Source organism: Ambystoma mexicanum, chromosome 11 (genome assembly GCF_040938575.1).
Source record: "Ambystoma mexicanum isolate Mex_15411 chromosome 11, UKY_AmexF1_1, whole genome shotgun sequence".
In the NCBI taxonomy this organism is placed as follows: Eukaryota; Metazoa; Chordata; class Amphibia; order Caudata; family Ambystomatidae; genus Ambystoma; species Ambystoma mexicanum.
In genome coordinates this window covers 1,254,668,601-1,254,693,726 of record NC_090934.1, presented here as the reverse complement: position 1 = coordinate 1,254,693,726, position 25,126 = coordinate 1,254,668,601, and the positions used below count along the sequence as shown (strand labels likewise).

The window sequence follows — 25,126 nt, the reverse complement described above, 5'->3', positions numbered from 1 at the left end:
AAGACGAAGGAGAACAAGTTACTTACCTGTGACAATGTTCTATCAGATAGATGGGAATAGTTTACCTCTAACTCCATTTCTCCAGAATTGGTATCTTTCATGGATTCACATGCTTAGAATATTCCCCGTCGTCGGATTGGGAACCCTCGGTACACTTATAAAGTCGTTTTTCCCTAGGAAACCTTCGACACTTGTGTCCTATCCACGTCGTTTTTGGCTGCTCACACATGCCCCAATAGGACGTGGCGGTATAAATGCCCCGCCCCCACGGCTCCCTTCAGATTTTAACCCCTCCAAAGTAGCATGGGGGGATACAGCATGTACATTGCATTCAGGGGAGGCCGACGGGTGCATGCGAATCCATGAAAGATACCAATGCTGGAGAAATGGAGTTACAGGTAAGAAACTATTCCCTTCTCCGGCATTGGATCTTTCATGGATTCACATGCTTAGAATAGATTGCACAGCAGTAACTTCTGATATGGCGGTGTGAATGCAACCAACATTATTATGAGCATACACTTTCTATACATATATATAGAGCTCTCTTCACGTCCAAAGTATGGAGGGCCTCTTCCGCAGCCGATGAAGGAGTTCGAGAAAGGTAGGTAGAACAACTGACGAATGTTTATCATTAAAAAGTAGGAACATTTGGAATAAAATGAGGATAAGTCGACAGCACCACTTTGTCCTTAAAGAACCTCAAGTACAGCGGATCTATGACCAATGCTTTTATCTCCGAGAGCCGTCGAGCTGACGTAATAGCTATTAGAAAAGCCAACCTCCACGATAAGAACTTCATAGACAAGGAAGCCATAGGTTCAAAGGGAGCTTTCATTAACCCCGCTAACACCAAGTTAAGACTCCATGTCGGTGGAAAGCGCTTAATTGGCGGGAATGTACGGAATAGACCCCTCATGAAGTGCTTCATCAGCCTATCACTAAACAAGGGAGACGACTGCCTTTTCCTCGTGAACCTTGAGATGGCCGCCAGGTGTACCTTTATCGTCGAAAAAGACAATCCGCTCTCTGCCAAATGCAGCAGATATGGGAGAAGTTGTTCTGGAGTTATATTCAAGGGGTGCAATCCCGGCTGACTTTGACACCACCCACAGAATCTCCTCCACTTGCATGCATACAACGTGTTCGTGGAGGGGGCCCGTGCGGCCTGCAGGATTCTCCGGCAATGCGAGGAAATACTCAGGCTACCAAACTCCGAAAAGTCAGGAGCCAAGCTGTGAGATTGAGACTGTCCGGGTTGTGATGCCACACTGTCCCTTTGTCCCGGGACAGGAGGTTTGGGGCTTTCCGAAATGTTATCGGCTGCTCTATTGACAGTTGAAGAAGGTCAGAAAACCACGCCTGCCTCGGCCAATACGGAGCCACTAGGATGACTCGACACCTGTATCTGCGAATCCACTGCAGGGTTCTCCGTATGAGAGGAAACGGGGGAAAGGCGTAGAGAAACTTGTCCGTCCACGGGAAGGAGAACGCCTCCCCCAGCGAGCCCCTCTGGCCACCTGCTGGCGTACAGTTCGCACTTCTTGTTCTGCTTTGTTGCAAAGAGATCCAGAGGAGGTTGCCCCCACTTCTTGAAGACCTTCGATAACTGAAGACTGTCTCCCATTCGTGTATTTGGTCACTTTTCCTGCAGAGGAAGTCCGCTTGCTTGTTCCTTACTCCAGGGAGATGCTGAGCTACGATGGTTACATCGTGCTTCAGAGCCCATTGCCATACTTTGAGCCTCGGTGGAAAGGGTTCTGGACCGCATGCCTCCTTGTTTTCTCGAGTAAAATAACAGTCTATATAACTTTGTCATAAATGCACAAGATGAAAACATATGGTTACACAGTGCAAATTCCTGCTCAGTGATGCATACAAAAATTGGTTAATGCCGTGGCGAAACTTGATCCCATAGCCATCCCTACTTGTTGCTTGTAGTACACATTATCAAATAGAAATACATTCTTCTCTAAAGTGAATAGCAGTAATTCCTTGAGCATCTCTATGTGCACCTAGCATGAGGCTGAATTTGCCCAAAATATATAATTAACACTTTCAATAGCTCTTGCATGTTCAATCCAAGTATACAATGCTTTCACATCAAGTGTTACTAGCAAATAATGTAGTGCTGCAGTTAGATCCTGAGAAATCTGTAGGATGTGCACTGTATCTCCAACATATGTAGGTCTTTGGACCACTACAGGTAGCAAGCATTTGTTGATATATAATGCTAAGGGCTCCAATATACCTCCTTTTCCATTGGTCTGCCTTCAGGTATACAATCAAATCTTTTGTGGCTTTTAGGAAGGAAATATATAGTGGGCCTAGTTGGTCCATCCACCAACAAACATTCTTTCCACATCTGTGAGGATCCCCTTCATATGCCATTTGTAAATTAATTTTGAAACTGCTGGCACTAGGTTTTTGATGGATTGGATGGCAATGCTAGGTAACAACCTGGTGTGTTGAGATTATTATAACCTATTTGTATGTAGTCTGGTTTGTCCATAAACGCAACATTGCTGCCTTTGTCAGCTTCTTTAATAATGTCCCCCTTGGGTGTACATTTTTGGATTTCTTCTAACACTTTAAAATTGGTAAAGGTTGTTGCCTTTAACATTATCTGCCAACATATGAATAGCCTTGGTAACTGCCTTGTAGAATGGATCTGACATTATCGCTAGGAAGCACAGGCATAAAGCTTATTTTTTTTTTAGTCCATTCTTTCATATTCAAAGTTTGTTGTTCAATATTTAAGTCACGAAGAATGTCATGCACAGTGATTTCCAGGTTCATGTATTCTATCCTCTAGCGACATTAGAACATGTGTAGATAACATTTTTTTTGCAATGATTTCTCTGCTGGAGATTATTGTAATGCTTACCTGGACTCCGCAGGGTTCTGGAAGGTTTTCTTAGATGGGCATAGTCGGGTGGATTCTGTAATGGTAGGACATCGATTTTAATTCCTTTATAAAACCCTTGCAGCCTTCAACCTTTTAACACAATGCCTTAAAATGTGACTATCCAAAAGATGATTTCCCTGTATTATGATGGAAACCGATCACCTGCGATTTTAGATTGAGCCCTCCATCCTGCTCTGGTGCAGGGGTGCAAGTTCTGAAGAATGATTGTGGAAGAGTCATCAAATGAGCAAGAAGGGTTATGTGAAAAAGCAGGTAGAATCAGGGAAGGTGAACTAGCGTAGCTGGGGTATGAGGAATGGCTTACTGACCAGCTAGAGGGAGTCTTCCTGACTGCAACCTAGTTTTCTATAATTGGGGACTGAAAACAAGAGTAGTAATCATTTTTAGAAATGAGGCAGTTCAATACTGGAGGACGCAGAGCGGAACAGCAACTCTGTATATGTAGTTTGCGGAATACTAAATAACGTACTGTGGCAGCTTATTTTTCTCTAGAGACGTTCAAGTCTTTTAATGGGTGCTGAGGTACGTAGCATGCAGTTAATTGAAGGATTTAAAGCATTAAACATGGAACTGACTACGTACAAATTTTATTTACTGAAATGAAGTATATTGGGTTTTTACATGGACCCTAGCCTTTAACTGAAGAGACCACACAACTATCAGCGGAGCTCTGACTATTTAAAGAATGTAACTACGACTACAGTGAGGTAACGTTCACCGGGAAAAAATGTCAACTATTCTGCTAGCTGGAAACTTGTTACCTGCGTGAAGCTGAAAGGAGGAATTCTGATGCCGCTCTGCGCTGAAACGCCTGAGGGAATTAGTTTGGTTTCAGCGTGTCTGACGAACGCTTCAGACTGAATTCTGTGAGGTGAATGGGAAACAGGATAACGAAGAACGAAATGAAAGGAAATCAAGGGGGTAATTTGAAAATGGGAATAAAAATGAAATGGGACGTGTAGATGGAATTCTAGACAAACTGACGAGTACTGAGTAGAATACAGGAACCGCGATAAGCATTGCACTGCGACGGCAGAGCGAACGCCAAGCGCGGACCTCCAGGGGGGTGGGGCTAATAAAGGAAACAAGTTTCAATGCACACACCTACACTGCTAAATCCCCGGGCATTTAGCTGGAGCCCATGTTAGGGGACCAGGAATAATTGGTCTACATTAAATATCCCAGTTCAGGACTTGGCTTGAGCAGTAACCCAAGAGTGCCAGGCTAATGACCAACTCTTTGTTGATCTCTTTAGATGAACATAACTAAACCTTGCCGGTGATCATGACCATTATTCAATATGTGTTGCTGTATACTGACTCACTTGAGTAGCAAAGAATTATTTTAAGCTTTAATTGCTGAATGAATTGGAGTAAATTGATTTGAATATCTACAAAGTTGTTATAACCCGAAGGGGCAAATGACAAACCCTTGTTCAAGACTGAAATTTCATCTGGAGAGTGTCTGTAGGTTGACAAATGGCATACTAAGTTCGTCATGTTTATGTTCTGTTGCTGTTGTGACGCTCTGATCACTCTGCAAGTCAGTTTTGGGGTGTTGCCGCCTACAGTGTTTGCCGCCCCTAGTGCCCCTTGATTTATGCCTGTCGTCGACATATTGGAGACTACGGGGTCTTGGAACCTGACTTGTTCTACAAGTGTACAGCGATTGCCTTTTCTTGAAGTGCCTGATTTGCTCCACAATGGTGCAATAGCAGGTGTAGCTGGAATGGATACCGTTGATGAACTAGGCTCCGTATTGCTTGCACCTACTGACTGGGAGTCTGGGTCACTTTCTAAATTTGAGTTAGCCGGGGAAGGTGCTGTACTGTCGCTTTGGATCTAGAAACATCATATTTAGGTTGATAAGTATAATGTTGGTTGGCACAATAATCGGGCTCCAAGGTCAGATACAATCACCCGCCGTGAGTTTTCCATCATTGATTATTTGTTTGCGCTTTGACTTTGTACAGGAAATAGTGTAGAAGCGCTGTGGGAAGAGGTGCTAAGACTGCCAAGGCAGCGACTGCTTTGCCTTAGGCAGCTGCCTCAAAACCTCTCCTGAGGCCTTACTCCACAAGACCCCGGTGGGAGGCAGACTCTCACAGCATCTGAAAGAATGAAAGAATTGTGGGGTATTACTTCAGATACATGGCCATTGGCAACAGTTGCCCAGGGTTAGTGCCTTCCCTTTGTGCCTCGGGATCATCCACCGGGGAACAGCTCTTTCAAAGTTCAAGTTCCGCTCCTTATGCCAGAAATTTTGACCTTGCTGGAGAAGGGTCCTATAGAAGCAGTACCTGTAGCAGAGAGTAACAAGGTTGGGTAATCCCTTTATTTTATAATCCCCAAGAGGACCTCACAGGTGCACGCCCGGAGGAAGGAGAGCTGCCGGACTCAGAGAGAGGGTCCTTATCGGATGTTTCGTTATCCACCTCTAGGGATCCAACCTGGGAGTCGGCGGCAGAATTCGAAGCCCCAAGAAGCCCAGCTCAGCCATCTCCTCCGGACGACATTGGGTCGTCCATGCAATGAGCAAAGGGTGTACCGAATTCGAATTGGCCCAGGAGGAAGAGAAAGACTGTTTTCTATTCGACCACATGGGAAAGAGGTCAGTGTTCTCAGTACCCATCCTGATCATGTGTGACAGGAGGGTTTACAGACGATGCGTCACCCTTTCTCGGAGCCCGCAATAAAAGGTAGGCTAGAGAAGAAATTTAAGGCTCCAGAATCCACCCCCAAATGTCTGTCCTCCCAACCAGTCCCAGAGTCGGTGGTGTCAGCGGCTGTGGCGAGAAAAGCAAGGTCCCAGCACAAATGCACGACTCGTCCGGAGAACGAGGCCAGGAGACGAGATGCCTTTTGGAAAGAAGGTGTTGTTGGTGGGTGCAACGACAGTGAAGGCGGCCAACTCTCTGGCTATAATGGCCAGGTATGATGGAGAGATGTGGCACCGGTTGGCACCCATACTAAAACATCTCCCAGAAGAACAAAGGAAAGCGGCGATGTTACTCGTCCAAGAGGGTGAAGAGGCCTCAAATCATTCTATAAACATCGCGGTGGACCTCGCAGAATTAGGATTTAAGCAAGCTAACAACTGGGTGGTTCTACGAAGACGAGCGTGGCTTAAATGCACCAACTTTAGACCTGAGGTGCAATACAAGGTGCTGGATATGCCCTTTGAGGGAGACCTTCTGTTCGGCGAAAAGGTGGATGAGGCCTTAAAGGGCATGAAGGAGGACTCCGACACGGCGCGTTCTTTGGGTGCCCTCCAGACTGGAAGGAATTTTCGTTCTTTTCGCCCCTTTAGGGGAGCATCAGGGAACTTCCGATTCTCATCAAGGGAGATGTCTTTCAATAGGCCGGTGTACTCCTTGCAGGGCTACAGACGGGCTTCTCAAGCAGCAGAACGATGCTGAGACTACCAGACCTCCAGGAAGAGGACGGGCTACTTGTCATCGTCGAGAGATAAGCAGGCCAAAGACCAACAATGATGGGCGTCAGAACGTCCTGGGAGGCAGGGTATCGCATTGTGTCGACGAATGGGAGCAAATAACCACGGATCAGTGGGTGCTGGACACCATAAGGTTTGGGCATTCCCTGCAATTCAAGAGCGACCCTCCGCATGTTCCACCAGCGTTTTTGGCTCAACCCCAGCTGAGCGTGTTGCAACAGGAGGTGGTGCTTATGCTACAAAAAGGGGCTATAGAATTGGTTCCTGCATCACAGAGGGGGTCGAGGGGTTTAATTCCCGATACTTTGTAGTGAAAAAGCCAAACAGAAAATGGCGTCCCATTCTCGACCTTCACGACCTCAACAAAACGTTGAAAAACCTAAAATGCGAGATGCTCACACTTCAGGAAGTGATCCGATCTGTCCAAGAAGGGGATTTTCTGGTGTCGCTGGACCTTCAAGACGCGTACTTCCACATACCAATGTGTCGACGACACAAAGTTCCTAAGGTTTGTGGTAGGACGGACTCACTACCAGTTCACAGTGCTTCCCTTTGGACTAAAATCCTCTCCCAGGACGTTCACGAAAGGTTTAGCTCCAGTTGCAGCATGGTTGAGAAAGCAAGGCCATCATGTGTACCCATAGCTCGACGACTGGTTGGTAAGGGGATCCTCCCCTATGGCAACTCAAACAAGTTTGCAAGCCACCATGCAACTTTTACGACAGCTGGGATTTGCAGTAAACTTCGAGAAGTCTTTGTTTACTCCGTCGAAGCTTAGTGTTCTTGGGAGCGCAGTTCGAAACCCAGTCAGGGTTGGTGAGGCCATCCGTCGACAGAATCCACAGACTCAATCAGCTATCAAGTCAGTGGAGGATCAATACCAGAGTATCAGTGAGGAAATGTCGATACTGGGCGCTATGGCGCCGTGCATTCCTCTGAACAACTGCCGCCTTTTCATGAGGCCAATTCAGGAGTTCCTGGCAGACTGGTGGACCGGGACCCAAGGACTGGATGTTGACAACTAGCTCCTACGAGCTCTTCGATGGTGGCAGAGCTTTCAGAACCTATACAGGGGGGTACCCCTGCAGGAACCGGTATTACGCGTGACAATAGTGACGGATGTGTTGCTGACAAGCTGGGGAGCACATATGGGCACTCTCCAGACACAAGGTCGATGGTCTCCGAGGGAGTCGCTCCTGCACATTAACATTCTGGAGTTAAGGGCAGTGCGCTGGGCCCTGAAACCTTTCCTACCACACATAAAGGGCTCGGTAGTGAGAATATTGACAGACAACACAACAAGGCATGGCAAAGGTTACATTGTCACAGAGGGGGAAAAGAACTATTAAAACGACGGCAATTAGAGGCACGCCTAATATGCAAGTACATAACGGTGCACAATGGCCTCAATACAGATCACGAACTATCAGTATTTCTGTGATCTGGTAGTGGGTTTCCAATTGATACTTTAACATCTAGAATAATGCAAAAATGGTGTCCGATTGAAATAGTTTGTCACAATTGCAAAAAAAAGGTGCCTTCTGCCTATATATGGTTTTTGGGCGACACATCATGGTTTCTCAATGGGGAAATGTTAGTATTGGGTAATTTTTATATGACATGTAAAATATGCTGTGCACAGTGTCACATCAATAACATTTTTTTTATTTAAACTTTTTCAAAGTTCAGCCTTTTTGGAGCCATCGTCGAAATTCCCATGGGAGGAAAAGGGGGAGTGTTGAGGGACACCCCACACCAATTCGGCGATCTAGCTATTGCAAAACTTTGGGTACCCATGCACCAACCTTAGTAGTTGGATGCAGCTAGTATGCAAGGGAGAGCCTGTATGGCGTTAATCATTAAGATCCATTAGGTAAAAATGTTTTTTGCTAGTGCGGTTTTATTAGTAATTTGATTTAGGCTATTCAGCAATTCGGCATGATGAGGCCCTACATTGGTAAATTAAGGTTTGCAAAATAGGAGAATCAAGGTTAAACAAACTTCCTATAACATGGTCTGTCTACTCAAGTCATCCTTCTACGTGATGCATGCATGCAATTACCCAAGTCATCCTTCTACGTGATGCATGCATGCAAGCAATTACCCATCAAGTGTGTAGGTGTGCATGGTCTACCTTTTGATTTTGGCCCAGTCTTAGGTTTCATAGACAAATTAATAAGGCAGATTTAGAGGCTAGCCCTACCAAGATGGTGGCCGGGTTAGGCTGTGTGTTTATGTTAACATCAGTGGTCGAGAGGCCACAAGTATAAACAGTTTGGCTAACGGCAGGGGCCGCGTGCGTGATTAGTTTGAAGCCCAAAGACATTTTGCAGGTACGGTTTGTGTTCAGTCTCTAGTTATGAATTATGCTGGCAGCGTGGACACGGGGAGGGGGTGGGGACGTGATCGTGAGGACATATGTCTCTTTGGGGTACGTCACGGATGTGGTTAAATGTATCCTTTTGCGTTACACCTATGCGTTACTATAGTGGTTAATGCAGACGATTACAGGTTAAGTGTTTGAGCCGACCCAGATTGGTCAACAACGAACCCTAACAGCAAAATGGTCCCATTCCAAGCAAAACATTGTGAAATGAAACTAATATGATGTTTGTCACAAAGGAAGAAAAGTGGATTGTGTTTTTTAAAAAAAAGTTTGTTTTTTAGACAAGCTTGCTCTGGAAGAATCAAAGATTTTGTATACCAGGGTTTACCTATATATAGTTACATTTACAAAATGAATGGGGCGTGACCAAGATGGTGCCGTACAACATGGACACAGGCTCTGCTGACCAAAGGCCCCATCATTGAGATTCCCTTCCTGCTAGGGGAATGAAACTACTTCCAAGCCAAAAACGTCAAATGGAGTGCGAACAGAGGGGATACCGAAGAGAAGGCGAAAACTGGCAGTGGGCATCCGAGGCCCCCACAGATTAGATCGGAAGGGGAAGGCACCAGTAGTGCAAAATGGCAACGAGGAAATGTGCAGCAGATATGATTTTATTTATAGTGCGTCTATACAGGTGTTTCAATGCACAACGAGGCAGGGGAGGGGAACAAGATCTTACTAGGCCTAGCGACAGCGAGATAAGCGAGGAGGAACCCAGATCAGGAGTCCAAAGCAGCATACAACGGACGGGAACAGCGAGCACACAGTCTGACAGTGTGCAATGGGGTAGAATTCAATGCAGAATGCTAGCAGCTTACCCGAAACACAGCGAAGACACGGGACTTACGTGAAGGTGAGTGGACGGCGCTGCAAACTAAGTACAGGGCACCCACCACCGCCTCTCATCCCCACAGCAGTTTGGTTGTGCAAAAGGGGTGGGGGGCACAGCTGACAGGAGCAGAAGGTGCCTGGGGTTTTGATGGGCCAACGGCTCAGCGAAGACACACATACACACACATCTGTAGAGAGAACTTGGCTGATGTTTGAGAGCGGGCTACTACAGGAACTTAAATAGAAAGTGTGAAGGGGGTGGGAGGGTTGTTGAGGCGTGAGGACCCAGTGAGGGCCTGAAGCGACGAGAACAATGGGGCCCTCGGGGGTGCCGGGCGAGGCGAATGAAGTCAGGGCAGGATCCCAACACTGCTCATGATGGGAAAGGAAGGGCAGAAGACACCGGCCGTCCTCAGGGATATAAAATCCTTGCGTCAAGCATCAACAGACCCAGAACAGTGCCAGAGGAAAGTACAGGGCACATTGATGGAACCAACTGGAAGCCAGGTGGATGAGGGGCCCATACCCATTCACTGTGTTCGAGTCTATGAGACATCCAAGACAGGATGTAAGGACACTCCTGAGAGACGAGATGGTCTCCATCAAGGCGGATTTGAATGCAACAATCTCCGAGAACAAAGCAGAAATGTCAGCGCTGGCAGAAAGGGTGCGAGAGAGACATGCAAGGGAGGCAATTGATAATAGCTGGAGATTTTAACCTAGTTTTTGAATGGGGCAAGGGCAGATCTGCGTCAGAAGGGAGCGAGCAGGGGTCGGGGTATCTGGTGACGTCAGCAAAGCTGCATAGGAAAAAGGCCAGAATGATGGGATTGGTCAAGCCATGGAGGATGAAAAACAACGATAGAGACTATATGCATTACTCCCATGTACCTAGGTCATACTCGAGGAACACATTGTGTGTACACAGGAGCGGTGAGAGGGCATGGAAGGGTCGGAGATTGAGTCTAATCACCGTTGGACCACGCCCCCTGCGTGGCTCACGGTGCATGATGGCAGAAAGGTGGCCCAGGGTAGAACTTTTTTTTTCTAAACATTTTTATTTGCATTTTCAATGATAACAATACCCCTCCCTCCCAAAAAGAACCCCCAATAGCCCCCCCCCCCCCCAACTCCACCAGCTCTACCCCTAGGCAGAGATGTTCTTTAACAGTGCAAGCTTCTGGCCCAATGTTACATAATAATCAAAATTCTCAAGTTATGCGTATGCGGACACCATTGTTGTATAAAGTCACCTTTCAAAAAGTCCAAGAACACAGCCCAGTCTTGTTGAAAATGTTCATATTGTCCTTGCACGATATAAATCATCCATTCCATTGCCATAAACACCCACAATTTGAGAAAGTCAATCCCTAACCATTGGTGGTTTCTTCTGCTTCCACGCACACACAATAACCAACCATGCCTCTATCAACATAATGACTTTGCTATATTTTAGTTAGGTGGTGCATCCCTGGTTCAAACAACCCACACATCCATTCCCCAATTGTCAGAACAACATTTAGGGGAATCGCCGTCTTCATATGACCCATAACATCATCCCAAAATGTTCTCAATATTTGATAGTCCCGCCATATATGTTTCCAATCCCCTTTTTTACCACAAGCTCTCCAGCATTGTTCCGTTGTTGGGAACATTGTGTATAACCGTTCGAGTATAATGCCACTGAACCATGATCTTATACCACAATTCTCTAATCTGGATCGACTTGGTTAATTTGGGGATCTTTAACCATAATTGTAGCCAATGCCCTCTGAGAATTTCCATTGCCAAAGTTTTCTCCCACTTTTGCATAGATCCCCATGTCTGTATTTGTATCGCGTTTAATTGTATAGCACGCCTAGCCCAAAGGCATCTGGGCGCATATCTTAGGTTACAGTAGACAAGGTAGGCATAGTGACAGCAATTTAAGTTACAATACAGTAATATACATTAAGAGGTGAAAGCATACATAAACAAAGCACAACATATAGACAGGTTCAGTTAACTTACAAATAAATTACAGAGTATTTACAATCAGGAACTAGTCTGGTAGTAGTCTGATCCCCCCCCCCCTCCATCAATATCCCATATACTTTAGACACCATTTGTCTGTTACCTGTATGCGTGGTTATACATTTTTCAAACCCTGTAAATTCTCAACCCACGGCCTTTAGACATCCAGACGCCCTAAACCAATGTTTCAGTTGATAATATTCTAATATATCCTTTTCCAAGAGATCAAATAGCTCTTTACCCTCCTCAAACGAGCAAACGTCTACCTGTATCATGTTCCTAATTTTCAGACATCCCACAGTTCACCATCGTTTAAATGCTCCCTGGACTATATTGTGGGTTACCAAACATGGGAGTAAACAGGGATGGATGCATGGACAACTTACCCTTCTCCAGTAACTGATACCATACGTCACACACTACTGCCATCACCCAGCTTAACTGCATATTGTAGGGGAGAGGGGGTTTATCCCGCCTAGACAACCAGAGAATCCCTTCCAACGCCCCTCCCACTACTGCTCTATCTATCCATCCATCCTTGCCCATGGTTTTGTTGTATTCCCGTAAACCTTTCCCTAAGCACCCGCAGGAGCGCCGCTTCAAGTATTTCACAAAATTCGGTAAACCTATACCCTCCCCCCTCTCTAGGGACCATTAGTGTATGTAAAGCTATTCTTGGGGTTTTATTGCACCATAAAAATCTAGTGACCATTCTATTCAAGGCTAAAAAAAAAATAAAAAACACATTTTAAAAAGGAGTTTGGTACCATTATTGGGAGAGCTTGAAATTTGTAAAGCAGCCTCGGAAGGACCACCATCTTGATGGACGCAAATCTCCCTAACCACGAAATACGGAGAGGGGACCATTTTCCCAAATCCTCAACCTTCTGAGGCAATTGGAGGTAATATTCGTCATATAGCAATGAAATCTTTAGTAATATTAACCCCCCAAATATTTAATGCTAATATCAGCCTCTAAATGGAGAATACGAATGTAAAGCCACCCTTTGCATGGTAGTAAGACCCAATTCTAAAATTTCTGGACTTTCCCATATTGATCTTCAATCCTGCTACATTTTCTATATTCTCCAACACTTCCAGCAGTGCCGATAGTGTGTTCCGGGTTGCACAACAATGTGAGCAACATATCACCCGCAAACGCTGCAATCTTATGTTCCTACCCCCAAAAGGAATACCCTCAATCTTCGGCCTCCATCTAACCTTATGCAGAAACGGCTCCAAATACATTAAATAAGTGGAGACAGAGGGCAGTCTTGATGGGTGCCTCTACTTCTTCCTATAGTGCAGGATACATGTCTGTTAATCGCCAGAAATTGTGGAATTCTTATAAATTCGCCTGAACCATCTTTATGAATTTAGAGCCAATGCCCATTTCCCCCTGTACGGTAAAATTAAAAAAAGGCCACTCAACGATCAAATGCCTTTTGGGCGTCCAATGTCTTCACCACTGAGGGGATACATCTGACATTAGCTTTTTCAATCAAATTAATCACCCTTCTTATATTATCTGAGGTCTGGCAACCTATAATAAATCCTGACTGATCGGCATTGATTAAACCCTGAAGGAGTGGTTCTAGTCTTGCTGCCAGAATACCTGTATATATCTTTGCATTGATATTCATTAAGGCTACAGGTCGATATGACCCACATTGCGTCAAGTCTTTACCCGGTTTCCCAAACACTAGCACTTTTGTCATAGTCGACGTAACCCTTCCATTTGCCACAATCTTATTAAACAGTTTCATCAATCTTGGGGATAGTTTTTTTGCATCTTTTTTTATGGAAAACCCCTGAGAACCCATCCGGTCCCGGCACTTTGTTCAAAAGGTAGTGCTCTAATTACTGCCTCTGCTGTCTCTACCAAAATATCCCCCCTTTAGCACCGCCAGTTCCCCGGGCAATATCTTTGGCATAGTCAACTCTCCAAAGTAACGTCGTGTTTCCTGTGGGTCTGGGCCATTTGACGTATATAGGGTTTTGGCATATCGGGCAGAGGTCTCTACAATTTCAACCAATCAGTTTGTAAAAGTCTGATTTGACTGTTCTATCTTTTAAACCATTTTTACTGCCTCAGAACCCTTCAGCTGATGAGCAATGAGTTTATCAGCCTTATTAGCAGGTATATAATACCTCGGTTTAGTGAGCAATATTGACTTCTATACACTTCAGGTCCGCAAGAACTCTAATTGACTTTGTAATTCCTTAGGTTTTGTACATAGAGCCCTCGTTCTATGCTTCGCAATTGCCTGTTGCGTGTCTTAGCTGCTTTCCAACTCCCCCTCAAATTACTCAGTTTGTCCCTTTGGGCACGCAGCGCAATAAGTTCTCCCCACATTACTACTTTTAAGGCGTCCCAAATCACCTCTACAATGACAGTCTGATCACAGTTTGCAGTGAAGTAATCTATCTTATTGTTTATCTGGTCTCCCATTACTGCATCATTAAACAATTCTAAAGGAAATGTCCATGTCCACAGCCCCCTTCGCGACCCCACTTCTCCAAATGTCACAATGAAGGGGGGCATGGTACGATAATGAAATTGAGCCTATGTCCATCTCCCTTACCTCCACAACCCCCCCCCCAATCAGACTCTGTGTAACCCACACATAGTCAATACTAGACAGACTGATATACTTTGCTTTCATTGCCTCTCAGTTCGCCATACAGCCCGCAGCACCATTCTTTCCACATTTTCCTTCAATGCCCTTGAGGGAAGTATCAACCCTTTTGTTGCTCCCCCACTCCAGTCTATGGTCGGGTCCCAGGCCACATTAAAATCCCCCGCTAAGATTACCCCACCCCTAGCAAAATCCTCCAACTTGGCCTCATTTAAATATCCCACCTGCCCCGTATTAGACACTTATATCGTAGCAAAGGCAAGCTGCATATGTTCCAGTTGTACACGCAAAAATAATTACCTCCCCTCTTTATCCACTAGGGACCCCCTCTGCCGTCCTAAACCCCATTAGAACCCCTAAAGTCCTTCCCCTTGCATAAGCCTGATGAATTCGAAATTGACTGCATCTCCCAACCCCCATTGTCCCTTCTTTCTTGATACGAGTTTCCTGCAGCATAACATCCGCCCTTTCCTTTTTCAACAGTGCTCCCACCTTTCGCCTCTAAACAGGGGAATTCCAATCCCCTAAAATGATAGGATTAGACCTTGAAAGCTAAACCTTAAAACACATGTCCAAAGGCCCACTCATTTCGTACTTAATTTTCCATAAGAATAGTGTTTTCTTTGCATTCTCTGCCCCCCCGCCCCATCCAAGTTCAGCAGTGCCAACCCATCAGCACATGTTATCCGATGCTGTACTCCTTCCATGGCAAACAAAGCAACCAAACGGGAAAGTATCTATATGACATCTGTCTCAAAATCAAAGCACGTGTTATTTGACCCATACTTCTCTGCTTCTGCAAGGTCGCCAGAGCCAGGTCTTGATACAGCTGCACTTTTATTCCATTCACTGTGATGTTGCCCTCCGACCTTGCAGCACACAAAATGTTCTCTTCATCCCATATGAGGTGAGGGCAATAAGGACATCCGTGGGCCTATCCCCTGGTTCTCTCCTCCAAGGGCCCACTCTATGAACAATGTCAATACCTAGATCTTCTGGGGATACCTCCGTCAATACATTTGCTGCACCATTCCTTTCATATCTACAGCCAGAACTGTCTCACTTAATCCTTTTATCCTAATAGTCGACATCCCCAAGTCCTCTGCATGCATCTCGAGATCATGCAATACTCTGGCCAGTTCTAAAAGTTCACTATTCTGGGTCATTTCCGGAGACATGTCAGTTAAGCCTTGTTCCACAATCTCCACTCTTCGACCTAATGCTTTCATTTTCCCCTTTCACCCACGTCAGAGTTTTTCAGTTCTTCTCTTAATGAATCAAACTGTTGTTGAAAGTTGCTCATAATCCTACCTTCCATTTCACTAAGGCATTCCTTCAGGTCTTCCTTGCCTAGAGCCATTTCCCCAGTCTCCGGCATACTCTCTTTTTGGCTCTCGAGGTCAGCCTGAGCTTTTGCCACTACACTCTGCTTCCAACATCGCTCGATTTGACCTTGTTCTGCCCAGGATGTTCTTCCTTTGGCTGCGGAGCCCTTTCCATTAGATTTTGCCATCAGGGAGACTGTCTTTGCTATGCTGTAATAGTGTGCCATGCACTCCCCACCCACCTCCAGGCCTAATATATATATAAAAATCAATTTCCCAAGGTGGTCTTAGTACATACACCTACCAATTATTAACCATGCTGTATCCATGAAAACCTGTAGTGCAATCACTCAGTGTATCTGTCCCTCTCAGCCACTGCACCAGTATGCAGGTACCTCAAGTAGTGGAGCACATGATATTGTCAATATGCCCCATGGGGTGCTCCTTATTCCTCACTCTTATCACGTCACTCCCCGTATAAATTAACATGAGGCCATTCCCCACATTATCTGTGGCTACTAGTATCAGTCTCTTTAGAAGATATCCAGGTCGCACCGACTGGGTTGCCTCCGAACTACTTATGGACTGCGACTTCTACAGTCACTTTCCAATGTTAGCACATGGTGTGCCACCGCCGCATCAGTTTTTACAATGGTGGTATCTATGCCACCCCAGGGGTCCTCTTTCTACAGGGCTCTCTACAAGTTCCCACCCTACTCCGCGGAGCAAACCGCTCCTCCTTAATGTCCACCCACCTCCCCGGGCTGCAGAGAACCCAGGCGATCCTCCTCTGACGTCACTCCTTGTCCCATCTGCTCTCGATCTGGGCTCCTCCTTGCCCTGCTGGTATTGCAGCTGAGCTTCAATCAGCTGATCTTCAGGGGCACTGCAGCTGTCTTATCCACTTCCCTATCTTGTCGCTTACGGGCCAACAATACAGACCGCCACACTAAACTTTACACCCTGCTTGGTTATACCAGCTGGACAGCGTGGGGCTCGGGCTAATTTCTTAAAGGATCCTTCGTTTCCACCGCTGCTCTCACCAGTTCAGGCTCCATCTCACAGCCTGTCATGAAGCAGGACGGGATCCTCCTCACTTCACTGCAGCCACCCGCTACAGGGAGTCCAAAGTTTTCCCCACACTCCAGCGGCCGCCTAGACTCTTCCGATTTTTCCTCTAATGTAGCTTCTGCTAAAATCAATGCAATAGATCTTCCTCCCACAATAGATAACCAAAGATTTTCCACATGAACACAAGCTAAATTATTTACACCTCTTCCAAAATAGGTCATCCGTTGGGTCAACAGAGCCAGACATTCTAGCAGCAAGTGTTTTAAAATTCTCCTTCCTTTTCAGATCTTAAAATCTCCAATAAGCCAATTCCTTTGGAAGATTGCCTCAAATACAAATGATTTAGTTTGCCTCCAATACATTAAAACGGAAACGCATATAAGCATTGCGATACTCCACATCTCGAAATCTTACAATACATGGTTCTGCAATACCTGCCCTTTCATGCATCATACTCAGAGTATACTTAGCCACTGACTCATCCGTATTCAGTCATTCAAAACTACAGCTTTTTAAACTTGTAATCAGCACTTTACAAGCAAGATCCAGTTCCTCCAATTGCCCTAAACAAGACTGAAAGTCAGTAATAAAAGTACCTGTGCTAGAATTCATCTTTTACCCTCCGAGTCTCATTGGGTACCTGGCTCCTCTTTACTGGTCTCCCCCCCCGCACTGTCTCTGGGCCTGTCGCGCACCAAGGGCTGTTTTCTGGGACCTCTACAGTGCCCCACCTCCTTGCACTTGCTCAGAGCTGAGCGGTCCTGTCTGCACTTATTCAGAGTGATGCTACCCTGATTGCACTTTCACCTCTCCCCCTTCCCCCACCGTCCCCTCTGCAATGGCCTGGCCCCTTTCACCTGCACATTGTGGTCCGCCCTGGCACAATCTTAATGACAAGGCCTAGCAAGATAGTTTGTATGGTCCTCCCTCCGAACACTAACTGGTCATGCCGCACCTAGCAAAATGTGTACAGGAGCGTTCTAAATGACAATATATGCAGTAATACAAGGGGTATGAAGCAGAACATAAAAATCTCCTCATTAGGGAAAGTGGTTTCCAAACCACTCTGCTTCTCAATGACTGCCCGAATTGTCTCCAGCAGTACACACTTAAAAAAAATATATATAAAACCTTCATCAATATTAATGGCTCATAGCAGTCCAACTCTTGTGGGACCCAAATAGGGAGGGCTTCCAATCAGTAAAATTAACTTTGGGACCACCTTCCCATTATAAATTTTAAAAAGTGGTACCAGAGAGAATCTCCCATATTTTCTACAAAGAGATTTTCTTTTTTCGTCAACACTTCCCTATAAAAACCTTTAATGCGATTAGCCAAAATTGGAAATACCAAATATAGCATACTATGGGCAAATTGCAGTTTCATACCATCAATATACCATGACAAACTTGCTCTTTTATCATTAAAGCAACATTCCAAAACTTGTGTCTTCCTAGGGTTCATCTGGAATTTATTTAAATACAGATATTGCTCAACAGAGTTAATCCTACGTTGTAGTAGGATAGGGGTTTTATCTAAAAGTAGCAAATCGGCATAGGCAAGCCAGGACAATGCCATATTGACGATTCTCCGAGTTATAAAAACTACTTTTCCTATTGCCTCGTCTACATCTGCCACATATAAATTAAAGACAAGGGGCCCGAGACGTACCCTTCTCTCAAACCACACTAAGTCTCAATGTCTATTGACATAATTCCTAAATTATTCTAACTAATCTAGTCGGTGGTATCCCATGTAGGCATATTACAATATTCATAAGCCGTCCAGGGAGACCCCATTTATTAAGTTGCACCCAAAGCAACAAGTCCATTGATCCTGCATATATTGGGTCCATTTTTCTCCTCCCCCCATACCAAATTCAGCAAAAATCCATTGCAATCCATACCCATTTGCCTCCTAAATCCTGTTTGATATACATTTAGGATCCTCTTGTCCTGAGCCCAGATTTCCAACCAATCCAAAATAAATCTCATCTTGCAATCTGCATCAATTAGAGTAATGGGCCTATAATTCAGAGCTAACAGTCCATTGCCTTTTAAAAATAGGTATTACAAAGGCATTCTTCCATGTCAGAAGACTCCTACAGTTGTTAATGTCTGAAAATAGTGCATACAAAATAACTGCACACATTTCAGGCTCACATTTAAACCCCATAGCTAATAGTCTTTGGTCCACATGCTCTAGAGCTACTAACTCACCTGATGACCCGCTCTATATCCTTACTGGAGAAATCTAACACGCTTTTAAATTCCTCTACCCACACCTGCTGGTCAAAATTATCTACATTTTTACGATAGAGCTCAGAAAAATGTTTTACCCATACCTCTTCTAGGATAAGGTTCACCTGGGTTGCAATCTGACGCCTCTCAACCACTAACACTCTAGAAATCAACATCCTTTTTCACCCACAATCAACTCGAGAATCTTTTCGCCATCTGTCTGCAAAAGTCAGTACTTGTGGGATTTCAACCAATTACGCAACCCTTGTTTTTCTTTTCTAATGAAGCACTGCTGCTTTGTACACAGTAACTAGAGTGGTGCAGTGCTGGCGCAGCAGCTTAGGCAGCAAGGGCACAAAACGTTTAATTTCTCAAAAAAGATGGGTCCAAAGTGGGAAAGGAACAGGATAAGAGGAGACTGTTCCAACGTATAAGAGTCATTTAACTAAGCTGAACACCATCATCTAAACCAAGGGTCTGCAAACTGCAGCTCTCCAGATGTTTTGTACTACAACTCCCATGAACACTCAAAATTGGCTAAGGATGATGGGGTGTGCAGTCCAAAACATCGAGAGCCAAAAAGTGGAGCTCCCAATCACCAGAGACGAAATCAGGGAGGCCATTCACAGGTGGAAGCTGCACAAAAGTCCCAGACCCTGTTCACAACAGGCTTCTATATAAAATGTACAGCAACGCCGATAACCAAACCTGAGGGGCTCTTTAAACACACTAGGTAGACAGGTCATCTAACGACCCCCATGGAAGAATCCCAGATCACTATTATACCCAAGCGGGGTAAGGATGGTCAGTTGAATCCCTCATATAGGCTCATAACTCTGATCAATGTGGATGCGAAATTGTTTGCAGGAATTATGGCCAAACGAATCGAAGGGTCCCTTAACAGGGTTGATCGAGCCAGGTCAAGCAGGTTTCATCCCGAAATAGGAATACCTATGATCATATCGGGTATGTTCGGTCATCGACCAGACACAGCTTTCAAGAACAAAAACTACCTTTACATGCCGAAAAGGCTTTCTACAGGGTGGACTGGGGTTTTCAGCAGGCAGTAGTGACCAAGCTTGGCTTTGGAACGGAAATGATGAACATGATAATGGCGAGTTATGCACACCCAAGGGCTCGGATTAGAGTGATTTGGGGTGGGGGGACTTAACAGACATTGGAGTTAGAAAGGGACAAAGCAGGACTGTCCCCTCTGACCACTCCTATTAGCCATCGTGATGGAACCATTTGTGGCTCGTATCAGGAAAAACAAAGGGGTGTTGAATGGGGAGGTGAATCTCAAAGTTCACCTTATCACCTAGGATACGATTATGCTGGTCAAGGGCCCTGTGGTATCTCTCCCACACATTATGGATGACAACAGTTTTCTGGAAGTCTCAAGGTTGAAGGTAGATACAGACAATCTGAGATGCTCACCCTGGGGAAGGAAGAGATGGAACCCTTGAGGGATCAGGTCCCTTTCAGTGGGCCAAGAAAAACATCAAATATTAGGGCATAAACATCCTTGCCAACATGTCTAGGCTTTTACAAAGCAAACTACCCCATGGCAATAAAAATGATAAGACAGGACCTCAATAGATGAAAGCTTTACAGAAACTGTATGGAGCGCATAGCTGTGTTGGAAATGATTGTACTGCCAAGAATTTTGCATCTATTCCAAGCCCTCCAAACAGCTGTGCTGAGAGAAACGCTGAAGAGAATCTAGAATATGTTCATAAAGTACATATGAGAATAAGAAAGCCCAGGTCAATAGAAGGATGCCGAAGGCAAGGATCATGGCGACTTCACCCGAGCTCTTATGCAGCGATGGCTGCATCCAAATGTGAGTGCCCGTTACTGCCTGCTCCATGAAAAGCCATGATTTTTTGGATTCCTCTTGTGTCCACTCCCCCAGCACTGACTCCCTGTAGTAATTGTCTGTCATCCCCAGTCCCCCATGTCCCTTGCCTTCAGCGTCCTTCTATTGACAGACGTAAGAATTACTACAGGGAGTCGGTGCTGGGGGAGTGGACACAAGAGGAATCCAAAAAAACATGGCTTTTCATGGAGCAGGCAGTAACGGGCACTCACATTTGGATGCAGCCATCGCTGCATAAGAGCTCGGGTGAGGTCGCCAATGGTCAATCCAATCACAAACCTGGTGTTGGAGGTGTGGAACGAAGTCACGAGTTTGCCAGGAGCCCCATCATTCCCATCACCCTTTACCCCAATCCTTTCCCCTGGGTTTAGATACAAAGGCCTCATTTTATTTTTTAGATTTGTAAAGTGCACTAGCAGCCTAGGGGCATCGAGGTGCTGTTGCAATAAAGTGTCTTAGATACAAGGATAACACTTCGTCCAGGGTGACAGTGAGCGTATAGCCTTCAAGTGGTTACGGGTGGGTGGGTGCCTGCAGTAAGATGGGAGACCCGTTTGAGAAGGGGTGATAAAAAGCTTTGACAACATGCAAAGCAGACTGAGATTAGCAAACAAGATATGCTTACATACCTACAACTAAGTCACTGGCTACTGCACCCGTTCAACAGGGACTGGGCATCTAGAGGGCTTACGCTAATGGGAAAGATTACACAAGGGGCATCATCATTGAAGGGGCCAATCTCTTCAATCTACAAGGAGCTGGTAGTGCTGTCCAGGGGGAAAGCCCTAGAATATCCCAAAGCATAGGTGAAGGAATTGGGGAGGCAGTGTGTGGAGAATGAGTGGGATATGGCATGCAGGAGAATGCACAAAACCACATTGAGCATCCAGGCGCTAGAAGTCCAATACAAGGTTCTGTTCTGCTGGTATAGGTCCGAGGAAGCACTAAACAGGATGAACCCGATTGGTCCAGGGTGTTGAGGACTCTCTTGCATATATGGAGGACCCGCCTGGGACTCGGGGACTTCCGGCGAGCGAGCCAGGGAGTAATTTGTGTTTATTTTTTCTTTTTCCAATTTAGCTATAAAAAAAACTCACATTTCTACAAGAATTAGCTTGTACCAGCCATTGCTGCCTGGGTCTGCAGCAGACATGCACATGGGGGTCTGCTATAGCCTTGTGCATGTTGTGTCATAACTTCCTATTTTTGAAAACTCACAACTCCTGAAATCGCCTATACTGATAGCACAGGCCAGACCCCACCCTGTGCAGGGCAAATGGGTGTGCTTGGTCAAATTTCACATTCAGCAGTACACCCCAGACTGGTAGGCCCACCTTGGGCCAAAACTTCAGCCCACCAGCTTTTATAGGGCTGGAACCAAAGCCGACCATACAAACTTTTATATGTAATCTATTAAAATTCAATCACCTAAACAGACTTAATGGAATACATCACTAACAATGTTTTTAAAGTCATTCAAATTTATGAAACAGAAAATGAAAAAGGGTGTTACTCATCGGACGGGAGTCCTTATCCCCATGTAAGCTTGCCTCTGCCCCTAGCATAGCGGGCTCACCTGCCTAGCCTCACAAGGAACGGTTGATCCATCACAGCAGGGAGTATTCAAAATTATCCCAATCTCTCAGATGGTAAACACCTGGTCTAACCATCATTGGCCAAGTCAGGAAGCCATTCATTATGTTCCAATCATCACACTCCCCATCAAATGTGATTCTATGCAAACATTTTACAAATGAAGAAAGCCACTCATCCCCCTTTCTCAGCAGGCTGGCCATATACTGCACTCTAGGAACCACTTACACATTGGAAAGGTAATAATTCTATAGCCCAGCATGAAGTTAGTTCTCAGTTCTTATCTAGCATCACCTCCATGCTAATACTCTATTCCCACCCTTATGGTACCCAAGTGAATAGTCTGGTCTAACCAAAACATTCATAACCCAGCCTCTGCCCACTTTGATGTAATCATGATTGGCAGGTAGGCAGAGCAGCCCGATTTTAGATGGCATTCCAATAACTTCTTATATACAGCCAGACATATTGCAAAACAGTGTGTGTAAGGAAACCGTGGTTTTGAAAACATGCATGTATGTTATGCGCATTTGTATAGCGCCTGAGGCAAGGCATCCTAGCACTGTAACAGTGGACAAACAGAAAGCAAGTGGGGAGATTACATGAACAAAAGGTTTTTCAATTTTTTCCCCAAAAGTCAGGTTATTTTGGCATCCGGGGTCAAATGGCAAGATGTTCCAGAACACAGTAGCTAGAACTCGGAAAGTCCTTTTAAAGAAGCCCCTCGCACCAGAAAAAAAATTACAACCTACTAGGGAAAAAAACCAAGCACAGCTTTTGCAAGGAGAACAAGTCTTCATTCTCATAAAAACCATGTACTCGATTGCAGAGAACTCTGCTGCCATCAAACAATCCACCAAAAGCCAACATGGATGGCAGCTTATAAGGACAAAAAGCGTCACAATGACGTACATCAGATAAGGTACAAATCCATGGAGCTGGTAAGTGAGACCCTATACATAGGCGGCCTGCTCCATATGGGATGCCAGGTCATTTGTCCTAACCTTACTTGTTCATCTTCTTCCACGTGGGGCTCCTCACAAGGTTATCAGGTGCTGGGTTCCTTAATTGCTAATTAAGGATGGAGTTCACTGCCTGCCCCATCAGTGCCTAATGTGCACCAGGTACCGCAGACGTGGGTGCAGAGTCTACACTTATATCAGCAAACCCTAACTTCATACCAAACGCGTCTGTGCCATTCCAAGTCTTTACACCCTTGCCGTTAAGTTTGTTACTTTCCCTGCCCGGCACCTCGCAGCACAAATCACAGGGGCCTCACACATTCTACTGTGATCTATGTTTGTTTTATTATTTATAATGCGCGCCAGACCCAGGGTTAACAGGGCGCAGCAGTTACAAGGATATGCAAAGCTTGGTTATATAACAAATGGGTTAACAAACAGTTTTATGGTCGGGAGTCTTGGACCGACTGATGTCCTGGAATGCTAGGGTATTGGACAGGGGCATCTGGACAATACAACTTAGAATTTGGGTTGGGCTGGGTCAGAGGCCTGTGCCCTCCTTCTCATGAGATAACTGTTTGCAGGGAGCTCTCAACCCCCTTATGGCCTTGCAGGGTTCATTCTTTCTAGGTTACATGTGCCAATGATAAGAAACAATGAAATTTATGAAGTTGTGTGAGGCCTGTCCCACTCATGCCCCATTCTTACCCTGTTGCTGCATTCACACACGTACAACTATGCCCTGTGCTGGGGCCTACTGTCCTGGCTGCAACACAGCACTGTGCCTTGATTTAAAGATGGCTGCCGTTTACCAAAGAGGCGTCTTGTGTCTAATGCAATCTACATCCACTCTCACTAGATTCCATCCATCAATGCAAGCCCTCTCAACACACCCTCCCCCTTATACACTTTCCAAGCGTGTACCGCACAGTCTTGCCCCTTTGTCGCATTCAAAATCTCTTGGGGGCCTGGGACGAGCGCCCCCACTTCCCAACATTCTCCCCCCTTTCTCTTGACTGGGTGGGGAATTATAGGAAAGTGGCCACAGTGGGCAAAGCACCAAACAAAGACGAAACCATTCATGCCAAGTTAGGAGACAAGGTTAAGCTTGGCTAAATTCACCCACACAGTTTCTCCGCAAGACATCAGTACCAAGCAACAAGATGCGCGAGAGGATGTTTTACCCAAATGCCTCAAATACAACAATGAGTATTCCTCCTACAGGCATACAAAATGGCTGAAGGCTCTCAAAATGGAGACTCCGGTTTGGGTGAAAAGAGTGAATCACTTAACAGGAAATCACTTCTGGTGGGTTTATATAGTGAATATGGCTCCACCACCTACAGAACCACCAATGTGCCGGACAGGCCTTTAGAATGTACACCTACACAGAAAAGCAAACTATGTACACCAGCTGCAACCAGTACTTCTGATTTGGAATAATCCTTGCATAAGAATCAATGGAAGAATGCTGTTCAGTGCTGCCATTGTGTCCGTATAAAATGGGCAAGTGTGACAAAATGGTTCACTTCACTGTCAAGAAGGCCCGTTACCCCAATGAGCACGTTCCGAAAATACCTCCACCTAAAATCCCCCCCATGTTTAACTATACGTGACAAATCAATCTAAACGGTCTTGCCATTGTGTATAACCCAGTGAATCCAAAAGGCAACGTTGCTGTATACACATTTGCTTTAAAACAAAATTCCCCAAAAACAATGTAGCATGCCAAGATTAGAAAACAGAGATATAGACAAGCACAGTAATATACTGGCGAAAGACTAGGTGCTACTTGTTCATTA

At 45.3% G+C, this 25,126-nt stretch overlaps 1 protein-coding gene across 6 annotated transcripts in view; it reads right to left on the bottom strand.

The window, feature by feature from the left end:
• Window positions 1-25,126, bottom strand: part of CSNK1G1 (casein kinase 1 gamma 1) — a 1,083,432-nt gene that overhangs the window by 917,929 nt on the left and 140,377 nt on the right. The window contains exon 2 of one of the 6 annotated variants that reach the window (XM_069624685.1): window positions 2,888-2,942. The exons of the other annotated variants lie outside the window; for them this stretch is intronic. The gene's annotated coding sequence lies outside the window, so the exon portion shown is untranslated. The remainder of the gene's footprint in view (window positions 1-2,887; window positions 2,943-25,126) is intronic. 6 annotated transcript variants of the gene reach the window in all.